The sequence below is a fragment of the Oryzias melastigma genome, linkage group LG21 (assembly GCF_002922805.2).
Source record: "Oryzias melastigma strain HK-1 linkage group LG21, ASM292280v2, whole genome shotgun sequence".
In the NCBI taxonomy this organism is placed as follows: Eukaryota; Metazoa; Chordata; class Actinopteri; order Beloniformes; family Adrianichthyidae; genus Oryzias; species Oryzias melastigma.
Genome location: NC_050532.1, coordinates 21,073,971 through 21,087,060, shown reverse-complemented (window position 1 = coordinate 21,087,060; position 13,090 = coordinate 21,073,971). Strand labels below are relative to the sequence as shown.

The 13,090-nt window shown below is 39.6% G+C and overlaps 1 long non-coding RNA gene across 1 annotated transcript in view; it reads right to left on the bottom strand.

The window, feature by feature from the left end:
• Positions 1-12,337: 12,337 nt before the first annotated feature.
• LOC118597965 overlaps positions 12,338-13,090 on the bottom strand; it is a 20,393-nt gene continuing 19,640 nt past the window's right edge. Inside the window, exon 3 of the long non-coding RNA XR_004946992.1 lies at positions 12,338-12,480. This is a non-coding gene — a long non-coding RNA (uncharacterized LOC118597965). The remainder of the gene's footprint in view (positions 12,481-13,090) is intronic.

Sequence of the window (13,090 nt, the reverse complement as noted above, 5' to 3'; positions counted from 1 at the left end):
CCAGCTGGAAATAAATCCCTATAATTTACTAATGTTTCACTGAAGTTTTCAAATCCATTAAACTACTGTTAATTTGGCCGTGTTTTCAGCGTGAAACGAGCTTCCTGGTTAACAGATCATTAACTTTTAAATGTCCCGTCAAACTAGTTGGTGGTTTTGCCAGTAAATCCTTGGCTCCGTTTTTAAAACGGCAGATCTGTCACTGGAAAACATGTCTTTCTCAAAACAAGTTCAAACATACGTTTTTTTTCCCATGATATTCAGTAAAATAGATTTTAATTGAACTTGTAGAAATTGTAACATCCTCTTTAAGATGAAATTAAATCTTAAAATTAGCCAAAAATACTCAGATGTATTGTTGTGGTAATTTTAAATAATTGTCCTAAAATTAAGTTTAGCTTAGAAAATTACTTTTTTATTTTTAAAGTGGGAATTTTTATGCACTTTCCCCCCACATCTATGCTTTTTAACTATTACCAACTTTTTTTTAATTTTTTGACCACAATCACCTTAAACTTGGACTAAAATTACACGATAAGATAAATTTGTCTTAAGTGTTATATATAAATTTATGTTTACAACCTAAGTTTTTCCTGATGTTGATAAATCAAATTTTTCTAGAATTAGAATCAGAATTTGAATTATTGTCATTGTTTAAATGCACAAATTAAATTATAGTCAGTCGCATTTTCAGAAAGAAAAATAAAACTTAAACATAATAACAGAATTTTCACTATAGTAGTATAAAAAGTGAAAAGTAAAAACACATAGTACCATTAAAAGTCCACTTTTTGCTCACAAATATTTCACTTATTGCACCAAAAAGAAAACAAAGCAAGAAAAAGATCAGAAACAAATATTTTTAAGTAACTAACTTATTACACAGTAAGTCTGAATAGATAAGATAGATGCAAATTTGTAATCTGTTTGTTCATGTTCTGATTAACAAACTTTCTAGTTTCCCTAAATCAAGCAAAAAAGATTTTTTGAAAATAAAAGACCAAATAAATAAAGAGGTAATAAAATAATGTGAATAAAACTTCTGCAAAAAAAAAAAATAAGATAAAATATGCTTTCCAGATTTAATGCATTAATGATATATTTAAAGTTTATTATCTTAAAACAAGTTGTGACATTTTACTGAAAAGTTAGGTTTTTTTTGTCTTCTATCTGTATAATAAGTCCAGTTTATTGCTGCTGAAGTCAGCAGAGCCCGTTTGCAGTCTGATGACACAAAACCCTCCAGAGGAACTTCTGTTTGCAGCTGGTTTTAACTACAATGTACATGTTCACCATAAAACAACAAAGTTAAAACAGCCCCAATGACTGTTGTCGTCTTTTCGTTGGCTCATAAGTGGCCCAGCTGTGGCTTTAAAATAAAAAATAAAACAGGCCTCTATGGAGATCATGAAATGCCAGTTCATTCAGTTTGTTTGCTTTCATTTTAGTTTGGGTACTTTTGGAAAAACTTGAGGAATCCGTTTGAGAGAGTTCATCTTTTGCGGTTTCGCTGTTTTGCGGATTTTATTCTAGTGCAGTTTTGCCCTCTTTATTCATTTATTTATTGTGTTCCGCATTCTGATTGGTTGTCCTCAGTCTCCTCCATGTTGTGTCTCCTCTACAGAAGGAGCTCAGATTGACAAATTTACACAAATCTTTGATCACTAGTGTTAAAGAAGAGGGGTTAAACTGGAATTACTTTACAACATTTGTAAATATGTTTAGCTTTGTTTAATTATACCCAAAAATAATGACTCAAAAGTTATCAAATATCTAATTAAACTGAATTAAATTCAATAAATTATGAAAGAAACACAAACATATGAAATAATGGATTTAATTTGGATACAAATACATGTGAAGAATACAATTCACGACAAGAGGTCATCAAAGCGCCTGGCAACTGAAAAAGAAATGGTACAAATCCCGGACGAGCCCCCAATTTGTTGTTCCTAACAAATATGAGTCGAGACAAAGTCGGTTTTAGAACTTTAAGTTCTTTTACCACGCATGGGAAAAATAAACCAACTAACTAACAGAAAGCATGAAAGCACAGCGCTCCAGCGCCAGATCTAGATGTGGCAGGAAGCACAGGAAGAGTCTCCCGAAAAGTTCCTAAGGTGGATCTTTTATTTCTGTCACCTGATTTCCAAATAACTGCACCTGTGCAATAATCTCTGTTAAATTGGGGCTGTTGTCCATTAGGGTGCACAACTCGCTTGTGTAACATGCCACCAAGTGGTTACCAGGTGAACTGACATGGCTCCAGTTATATCTGCCTGTGAACTGGCCTCAAACAGGAAGTGAAAGCGCTGTTTCTAGGTACTGAGCACAAGAAGAGAATTCTTCTGCATGGTGGCTTAGTGTGTTTGCACTTTTGTTTGTTTTCCCTTTTTTGTTTCAGCGTCACATCGTTTTATTCACAGTAGAAGTCTTTTTCTTGATTTGCCACAGACATTATGCAACAGTCCAAGGCCGGCCTCAGCTGCAGTGAACTCCTCTTCCTCAGTGAATCACATCATCAGCCCTTTGTTCCCATAAATACATCCAGAAAGGAGTGATTGTTTCTAAAGATGTGAAGATTGAAGAGCGGCCAGTCCGTGCCTCTTTATGAGCCATGACCACCTGGCCCATCTCGGTGTTTTTGAGGAGAAGCTCGTCCCGCCCTGTCCCCTCCAGCCTGGCGAGTGGGCTGACAGAAACAACACTGTGGCTTTCTCTGTGGAAATGCACCCTATCCAGTGTCCTCAAATTAGTAACAGTATTGCAGGTCATGAAACTCGCCATCTCCTCTAATCCGCAGTGACACGGCCGTGCCCACTCTCTCTCAGGTTGCAACATCAGGAAGGCATTTTTTCCTTCTTGTGCACTTTTGAGAAGACCAATTTGTAAATCCAGGTTGTGAAATTTGAAGATGTAATAAATCAGGATGGTAATGTAATGAGTGGTTGAAGATGGAGATTAGAAAAATGTGTTCTGAGCCTTGACTAAGATTTTTGTTTTCCCTTTCTTGGCAGGCACCTTTGAGGACGAGCCAAGAAGCAAGTTAGTCATCACGAGGTTTGAGTCAAAGATCTGAAGATCCTCTTCCCTTCTGTATCTCAAAATCTTTAGTTACTATATCTGTTTTCATCACATATAAGCATAAAGCTTTCTAGAAATGTTGGAAAAACACAAATTTGTAATTATACTGTTTCTATTTAAATCATAATTATACAAATAAACTAGGGCCCAGAATCGATTAAAAAAACTAATTAATCGTAAACCTGGAAAAAATTAATCGCGATTAATAGCTATAATTTTTGTTTTAATCTCAGTATTTGCCGACCACTTTTTATTAATGCCCAAAATCTACAACTTGTAATTCCAATATTTTTTTTTCCCAGTAATGCTCAAGGATTTATGATGAGATAGATTAAATAGGAGTTTAAATTTGTAGCTGATACTCGAGTTTATTGATTTTTTAATTGAGATAATGACCTATTCCTAAGGTAAAATGTAAAAAAAAACTTTCCTTGTGGTTGCAGACTTGACCTGGCACTATGTGTGATCATTTTTTTCTGGATAGCTTGAACAAAAGTTTTCCCATATTGCGCAAAAATCACCAAACTTTATACTTTGCCACAAAATGGCCACCAAGCCGTTAGTCCTGTGACCAGCCCAAAATAATTTTAAAACTTTTTGTGGATTTTTTTTGAGCCCCATAAGAGATTTTGGGCCCATCCCTTTAATTTTTATTTTTTTTATGATTTCGCCATTGTGATGGGCCAAAATTCATTCTCATCCAGTACTAGGTGCAAGAAAACTTTTCATTCAAAGGCATAGTAAGAAAGAAGAAATGTAAAAATAATCCAGTCACCGACTGCAAGGACCGTAACGTCTCTTAATACTTATTTACTTCAAGTAAGAACATCAGAGCAGCCAAAAAAACTCGGTTTCTCTTTTCTTTTTTTCCAAAAACTCTGTTTGCTCTACTCTCCTGACATTCCCTACAGGACGTCATGAAAATATCAAATAAAGATCAACCAGGACATTACAAAAATGTCTGTGAACCTCCGAAGGTCCAGTTCAGTTTCCAGATGTTTGAAGGTCCCACACTCATCTGTTCAAACAATAAGGTGGAAGAATGAACATCATGGGAGCTCACAGGCTTCTGAGTCTCAGCTTAACCTGCTTGGAACCTAATGAACCCGAAAACATCAACGGAAGCCCTCATGAAGATTTTCAATCAGTACAATTCAGATGTGCCGCTGTGGGAGTTTACCTGGCACATTAACTTTTAAAGTAGTACCCCTGTACCCCCCTCCAGTGAAGAAGTCTGAATGCAAACATCAGAGGATTGTTCTGTCTCTTTATGGTCGCTGTTGGTTACATCACCTGTAAAGGGAGCATCTCCCCTCAACATGAGCAGCTTTTAAAAAGTTTCCCAGAAAAAGGAAATCCTGGAGAGCTTTGGACATCAGAAACACTCTGGGGTGATTTAGGGTTATTATTTTCAGGTTAAAGACCCACTCAGATCATCTTTTGATCTATTTTCAAAGCAGTGGTCTTTTAATTATGAATTTTTGGCAAATTTAAAACACGTGAAGTTTTCAAGGACATAGTTTCTGCAGAGCGCCAGGCACAACAAAAATCAAAATCTAAAACTGTCCAATGTATCTGTGCAAGAGTATGACTTTGTTATTCCAAATCTGAAACAGTTGAATCAGACCAGACTTCTTACAGTTACTTGGGCTTAAGTCACAACTGCTCTTACTGGTAAACATGGGGTGTCTGTGGGTCAAAAATGGACAAACCTGTACGGTCCGAGCTGCTTCCCCACACAAAATACCAAGATTGTGGACCGCTCAGTGAACCTGTAGAGTGGAAATGTTAAAACAGATTTTTTTTCTATGGGCATGCTGCGGGCGACAGGTCCTAACACTCAAACAACACATAAGGCTAAGTCGTGGTGAAGTAGGCAACACGCAGGCATGTTGTACGTCATTTTTAATGTTTCATCCATCCATCCATCCATCCATCTTCTTCCGCTTCTCCGGGACCGGGTTTGCGGGGGCAGCAGTCTAAGCAAAGATGCCCAGACTTCCCTCTCCCCGGCCACTTCCTCTAGCTCCTCTGGGGGACCCCGAGGCGTTCCCAGGCCAGTCGAGAAACATAGTCTCTCCGACGTGTCCTGGGTCTTCCCCGGGGCCTCCGCCCAGTGGGACATGCCCGGAACACCTCTCCAGGGAGGCTTCCAGGAGGCATCCGGATCAAATGCCCAAGCCATCTCAACTGGCTCCTCTCGATGCGGAGGAGAAGCGGCTCTACTCCGAGCTCTCTCCGGGTGACTGAGCTTCTCACCCTATCTCTAAGGGAGCACCCAGCCACCCTACGGAGAAAACTCATTTCAGCCGCTTGTAGTCGGGATCTTGTTCTTTCGGTCATGACCCAAAGTTCATGACCATAGGTGAGTACTGGGACGAAGATCAACCAGTAAATCGAGAGCTTTGCTTTCTGGCTCAGCTCTCTTTTCACCACAACGGACCTGTGCAGCGACCGTAAGATGGTGGACGCCGCTCCAATCCGCCTGTCGATCTCACGCTCCGATCTTCCATCACTCGTGAACAAGACCCCAAGATATTTAAACTCCTCCACCTGAGGCAGGCGCACTCCACCCACCGAGAGAGGGCAAACCACCTTTCTCCGGTTTAATGTTTCAACCTTCCTTAAACTTCCACATTCCGCAAGGAGCCCATTTGTGCTATTCAAGTATGAGGGGGCCTGGCTGTTTGATAATTAAGCCTCGTTTCCACTGAGCGGTTAGATCCGGTCCAGTCCGATGTTGGTACCATATGTGCTTGGCCAACAAGATCGGCTCGGGGGATTGCGACTTGATGACGTGTAAGATTGCGATTGGTCCGGACCATTAGACCCCCATCACGTGATATAGAAAATGACACACATGCGCCATAACGATGCATGGAGTCTTCCCGAGTAAAGAACCGAGGAGCTCCGAACAAGTACGCAAAGAATCACAATATTTGCATTCAACCGCAAAAACCATCCATCCATCTTCTTGACCGCTTCTTCCCTTTCGGGGTCGCGGGGGTGCTGGAGCCTATCCCGGCTACTGATGGGTGAAGGCGAGGTTTCCCCTGGACAGGTCGCCAGTCTGTCGCAGGGCCTCAATCACACACACATTCACTCTCACATTCACACCTAGGGGCAATTTAGAGTCACCAATCAACCTATGAAGCATGTTTTTGGACGGTGGGAGGAAGCCGGAGTCCCCGGTGAAAACCCACGCATGCACGGGGAGAACATGCAAACTCCACACAGAAAGGTCCCAAATCCCCCAGCCGGGATTTGAACTGGGGCCTTCTCGCTGTGAGGCAAAAGCGCTAACCACTGCGCCACCGTGCAGCCCCACCGCAAATACCTTGACAACAAAATAATCCGATCAAGGGGAATCATCACAGGATAGCAATCGTATTTTACTAGAGAGAAATCCGGCTGGGAAGCGTGAAGTTTGTGCTAAAGTTGATACTAGCGAGTAGCATGCTGGTTTGTCATTGGTCGCACATAAAAAGAAAAAAGAAAGTGACTATCCACACGTAATTTAAAAAAATATATACTTTTTGGTCACACGGACTGGAGGAAGTCCCACTAGAAGTCTATATTGCAAACAACAGCTAGACCTGGTTTTTGCCATCCTTGGGAACGGTGTGATACAGGGTGAGCTAGTGGCACGTTAGCGGTCTATATCACGCGAATACAAATCGGTCAGTGGAACCGAGGCTTAACTAAGTGGAAACACTACCCAGAATTATCTGGATTGTACCATACTCGAGCTTTTTCTACTCAAAGGGTAGGAGCTAGCTATACTGGGCCACAGGCAGTTGATCTTCTATCCAGATATCCCAAAAATCTGCAGTACCCGTACAGGTCAATCACCGTCAATGTGACCAAGGCCTTTGGTAAATATAACACAGGTGCACTCATTCAACTCTCCTCTGTGCATCATATGTATTCTGCAGATCCTGGTCCATCTCAAATGTTACCACAGAAATCTTTTAGAAGATCTGAGAGAGCTCAACCCAGCGATTAGTTGCACTAACCTCAGCGCAGGATAAGAAAAGTAAACAACCTCCAACAGAAAAGAGTTTAAAATCCACTTAAGACTTTTATACTCTGTAGGTCAGCACTTCTAAATCAATAATCTTAATCCAGGATCCAAGGGAAGAAGTTCCAAAGAGTCCAAGAACCAGTAAATACAAAGAGATTGAAACACAATGCATGCTGGGAAATTAGACAGAGACAATCTGGTAAAGTGAGGGTGTCGCCACTATTTCAGCAAAATAACACAGCTACTGGTGATGATTTTCTATAAATACTCTTAGAGTTTGTTTGGGATGAGATTCTAAATACAACTAAAAAGCTGCATTTATTTTGAGTCTTTATTCGTGTAATTAGAGAAAATGTTGAAAATAGAGCAGGAAGTTAAACAAATTTCTGATTAAAGTAGGCTGGACTGTGAGATTTATGCTCCCTGATGTCAACAGGCCCTAATGAAGAAGTCCTAAACAGAGCGACTCGGATTGTTTGAACTCTCCTGTAGACTGGACTCATTCTTTTCCCAGCTCTGTATGTGCAGTCGGTCACACAAGATTGAGCTGACAAATGTTTCTATCCCCCAGATTCTAAATGGGACCCTGGGGACACGATGCTTCATGTCCCACTTTGTCTCCCACCTCAAAGCTGCTGCCTGGAATCCTCTGACATTTTCTGCAGCTGCTCAAAACAACAAGAAGCGTGAGCTGGTTCATTAATTTTTAGGAGGGTCTTTATTTTATTAGTTTAAGAAACATCTGAAGTAAAAAAAAATGTGTTTTACTTTTGTGGAGTTGTTTAGTTAGGTATCCACAGGGCTCCAAAAGTACCGTATTTTCTGGAATATAAGTGAAAAATGCATAATAAAGAAGAGTATAAGTAATACTAAATAAAAAATAAAATAATGAATTAATTTCCAAGAATAAAGTAATAAAATTAGGTGAAAAAGTAGTAATTCTACAAGGAAAAAGTCATTCTCTTTCTAAAATGAAGTTAGTAATGTAAGCCTCCATTCACATTACATGCTGACTACATCCATCAATGCATCCATTCATGCCATAAAGCTTTAGTTTATTGTAGGACTCTATGTCCCATAATGCATTTGGACCCCTGCAGCTATACTGCCAACGGTGTAAACGGTCCGTCCGCTGGCTCTACCTTCTACTGCAGGAGCTACATCTGAATGATGGCGCTTTCAGCAGTACTTCTGTCTCTGTGACCCAGTTTGATAACTTCCTGTCCTGTATTACTCCGAGGAAGGGAAAAAAATTAGAATAAAAAAAGTCTTGATACAAATGAGAAAAATATCATAAGCGTTGTGTCCAAAGTCCCCCTAATCACGTTTTTTCTAGTGTTATCCAAATCTACTGATTCCAAAATCTAGTGCACTCAAAATTTCCCAGAAGTCTCTGCAAAAAACTAGCGTTCATTGATCCTCTCTAGATTAGCAAATATAGACCACAATGCATTGCGGTCTAACAATTTTGAATAAAAAATGTGTTTAAAAGTAATTTTTTAATTAAACATCTACATTTTCATCATCAGAATACAGTGGAGTCATCAATAAACATCATTAAATGTTCGTATTTGTTCAATTTTCACTTTGTGAAATCTGTGACATCATGTAGTTTTGTAGTGGTTAGGGATTAGGGGGGACACAAGGGTTTGACCAAATTACCCCCTAACTACTAAAAAACAATATAGTGCGGGACGATATAGTGTCCTGGATTTTAAAGGAAATTTAGTCTCAATGTTCACTACTTTTTTCATTTTCTAAACACCAGATATTGATTGGTTTATTAAAATATTGCATTTAAACACATTTTTTTGTTCAAAATTGTTCGACCACAATGCATTGAGGTCTATATTCGCTAATCTAGTTACCATCGATGAACGCTAGTCTTTCGCAAAGACTTCTGGGAGATTTCAAGAGGACTCGATTTTGGAATTAGTTGATTTGGACAGCACTTAAAATGGCGAAAGCACTATGTAGTGATTAGGCGTGAATTCAAATCAGATTCTCCTCCATGTTTGTTTTGCACGGCCCTTCTTCTTCTGAGTTACTGTCCGGAGGAATCACTGTTAGAGTGCCCTCTAGTGGTTGTTAGCATGAAAATAACCACTTAGGGAAGCTGCTTTTTAGTGGGAAAATAAGGAATAAGCCTTATTTCTGGCCAAACAATACACAAAAGTTGTGACTTATACTCTGAAAAATACGGTAGTCAAATTAATTAATGATGGAAAGAAGTTAGCAGACAGAAATGTGAGAAGTTTTTTTTAGCAGAACACCGTTTAACTCTTGGCTCCAAAAGCAAGTTTTTATTATCGTTCGGCTGCTTCCCGTCTCTCCTCAAACAAACCTTCACACTTGCTTAATTAAATCCTCGACTGAAAAAGTGTTTGTGCAGAAAAAGCAGAAAGAAACACGGCACAGACAATTCATGGCCTTTTGTTCCCCCTAAAGAGGCTTCTCTCCCTCCAGCCCAGACTCGGTCTGTGTTTGTTGGCTCAAACGCAGATGGTAGATTTACTTCCAACAGCTTTTTTCTTTCATTTGAGCATCTTTCAAGGCTGTGGTGGAATTTCTTTTTTTTTTTTTACACCTCTGCAAGCTGACAATCAAACGACACCCAGGTCAGAAATGCAATTAAAAGCACCTAAAGGAAGCCAGGACTCCACACCTGACAGTGTGCTGAAATTTTACAACACTAATGAGCTTTTTGCTCTGGTCAGGACAGGAGGGGGGGGTCTGGAAAAAGCTTTCTGGGTTTATTGGCAGCTTTCATCACCTCTAATGATTCACATCAAGGAAGTTGTCTTTTAGAGTGAAGGACTCCATCTTTTCTCTCGTTTTGTTTTTCAAATCATTCCCTCTGTTCACATTTCCCTGCTAATTTTCTGAATGTCATCAAATGCTAATGCAGACTGAGCTGCTTAAAGCGACGTGACATTTTTCCTGTGATACAAAACTGGCGGATTTGTTCTGGTCTTAACTTTAAATCAGTCATAAAGTCGTATGCATTCCTCTGGGGTTTGCCTTTTCTTTTTCTTTTTTTGGATCCATGTTTCACTGAATCTGCTGACACGGTGCCAGAAGCAACACGAGTTACAAACATCATCTGCACTTTAAAGTCTGCAAATGTCGTTCACGTCTGCAGTGATATTTATGCAAAACACTGTAATGATGGGAAATGCCGCATGCTTTCAGGCTCATCTTTTGAGACCAAATAGCCTCGCTTAGGTGGTTCCAGAGCATGTATTGTAATGAGAAGCAGACACGGGGAAACTGAGCTGCTATTTTTGTGCCCAGGTTTGGATTCCTGTCTCACCCCTGCAGGCTACAGATCCATGAATATTTAAATAGGAAAGGGACTTCCTCCAAACATCATTCAAAAACCTCCCATCGATTCAATTATTGGCTTCAGAAGTGAGGTGTTCCCTTCAACGAGGAGAGCTATTCTGCCCTCGGCGATGCCTGTGAACATCCCAGGCCTGTGGACAATGAGTCAATTAAAAACAGCCCCTCAATGGTTGGCGAGCCTTCAGCGGCGGAGAGTCACTGGAAATGTATTCAGTGACTCCACGCTTGGAGGAGCGTTCCTAGAAAAAAGGGATCAGAAATCAAAGAAATTTAATCCCTTCCTTCTTGCGAAAACAACCGTTCTCTGCATGAAATCCTAACTCGGTTCAATATTTTCCCATAAAGTATGGTGAATGGGCTCAAAATTCAAAAGCAACCCTTTTCCCTTGAACACAATTCATCTCAATGAAAACCAGAGGCAGACGGAGTGTCTTTTCTTTTTTTTTTTTTTTTTTTTTTAAAGAAATGCATAAAAAAGCAACAGAGCGCTTTGGTTTACACATGTGTGAAAGATGATGGATCAAGTACAAAAACTAGGAGTTCTAGGGAGGAACATAACAGCTTGAACACCTGTTCTGTGAGCCGCTCCAGCATGGAGGATGTTGCACAATAATCGTGCGATCTCCTTTTGTTGCAACAACCGTCTGGGTCTGCAGAGAAGCCGGGCTTAACAAAAGCTTATCTTCTGCAGAACAGAGCCAGACGCGCGAGCTGGAATGATACTCTTGGCCGAGTCGTCATGGAGCGGATCCAAAGCGCCGCCACAGGGATTCGACGATGACCACCACTGGGCTCACCTAATGTGAAGTTTGCTTTTGGTATTATGCTCACATATCGAGGCTTCCTGCTCTTGAATTGGTAATTGGGTTAATCAGAGCGCTGCACCCTGCAGCACGTGTTGATTCAGTTATGCGAACAGAAGCGAGCTGCACAGGAATTCAACGGGAGGCCGGCCTGCAATCAAAACAAGACGCTGATTAAAATGAAAGTTTGATTTTTTTTTTTTGGAAGGGTTTTGTTGAGGAACACAGACTGAATGAGAAAGATCAATCAATTTCTTTCAATTTTTTAGTTTTCGGGACTTTTGAGGCAATAGTCCCCCTCTTTAAATCCATTCTAGTCGTCTTTTGATTACGATTTTGACGTTTTTAGCCAAAATCAGGAAAACTGTGTCGTTTTCTATGACATAGTTTCTGTAGTAGGGCTGGGCGACACTGAGCATTTGGTTATTGATCCAAAACCAATCCGATAACAGTCAATATCGCTGATATTGATATTTTTCGTAAATGCGCTCGATGTGACATGAACCTCAAAATCTCCATTGTTTTTTATCACTGTGAATGTTTTTTGTAAGTTTTCCTTTTTAAAATTACTTGATAAACATACAGTAAAAACAGAATTAGAACAATATTTTCAATTAAATGGAAAATCGTTTATTAAAATAAAAACTTCTTTAAATTAAATAAGAAAGTGAATATAAAACGGTCCATTAACCAAAGGAAACAAGTAACTATGACACAAAGAAAAATCAAAATGTTTAATGATAAAAACAACAACTGGTAGAAATATAAATAACTTGTAACCTCTTAGCCTTTATCAAAACAATAAAAACAGGTGAAAAGTAACTAACTAGTAAATAGAGTGAAAATATAGGTATCTGCGGGTCTGTATCGATCCAATACTGATACCAACTTGAGATCAATACTGTTGATATTTTGGATTGATCCGCCCAGCACTGTTCTGTAGAGAAGCATTAGAAAAGTTCTTAATTTAATTTATTTATGTCCTCTAATAGCTGAACAATACCACAAAAAGTGTTAAAAATACCAAAAACATTATTTTTATTTAAATTGTTTTTTTAAAAATGTGCTTAAATGTGTCATATGTTTCCTGTTTTACTTTAAAAATCTCACTTTTCTGTCATTTATCCCTTAATGATCCACCAACTCCGTCACCTTTCCTCCCAGATGAACTTCAGCCATCAAATCCGGCCGGGACGAAGACAGCCGTCTGATTAAATGACCTCCCTGAAAGTACAGAGGAACTCTGCTCAATCAAGACGTCCCAGAAATATTAGCAGCCTGAAACAATTTTGTTGAAGAAGAAAAAAAAGTAAAATTCCTCTTCATTATTGAGCAACCTTCATAAGTAGCAACAGGAAACATCTGAAGGGGGTTTGCTGCAGGGGTTCTGTGATTTACTGGATTCAAATATTTACTGCTCCTGCAGCCAGAGCGGTAGGAGAAATGGATTCAGTGGTTTAGTGAGATTTTCCCGGATCAGGCCGCGTTTTATTTGTAAACAGATTTGCTGCAGAGTGGATCCTCATATTTGTCCGCAAAAGAGCCAACCCAAGAAAAATTGGGTTTTTGGTGTTTTTATCATGACTCACGACAGAGAAGAAAACTGTACGAAGAAAATTGAAATAGCATTTTTGAGTATTTCTACACTCAAATTTGGTGAATCAGACAAAAAATACAGTTGGAAAAAGTTTGTAGTTGTTCCATACTGTAAAGCAGGGGTCCCCAAACTGCGGCCCGCGGGCCGGATCCGGCCCTCCTCCACATTTGACCCGGCCCCTCTAACTACTTTGGCTAAATTGGATATTTTTTCAGGTTTTTTTTTTTTTTTTTTTTT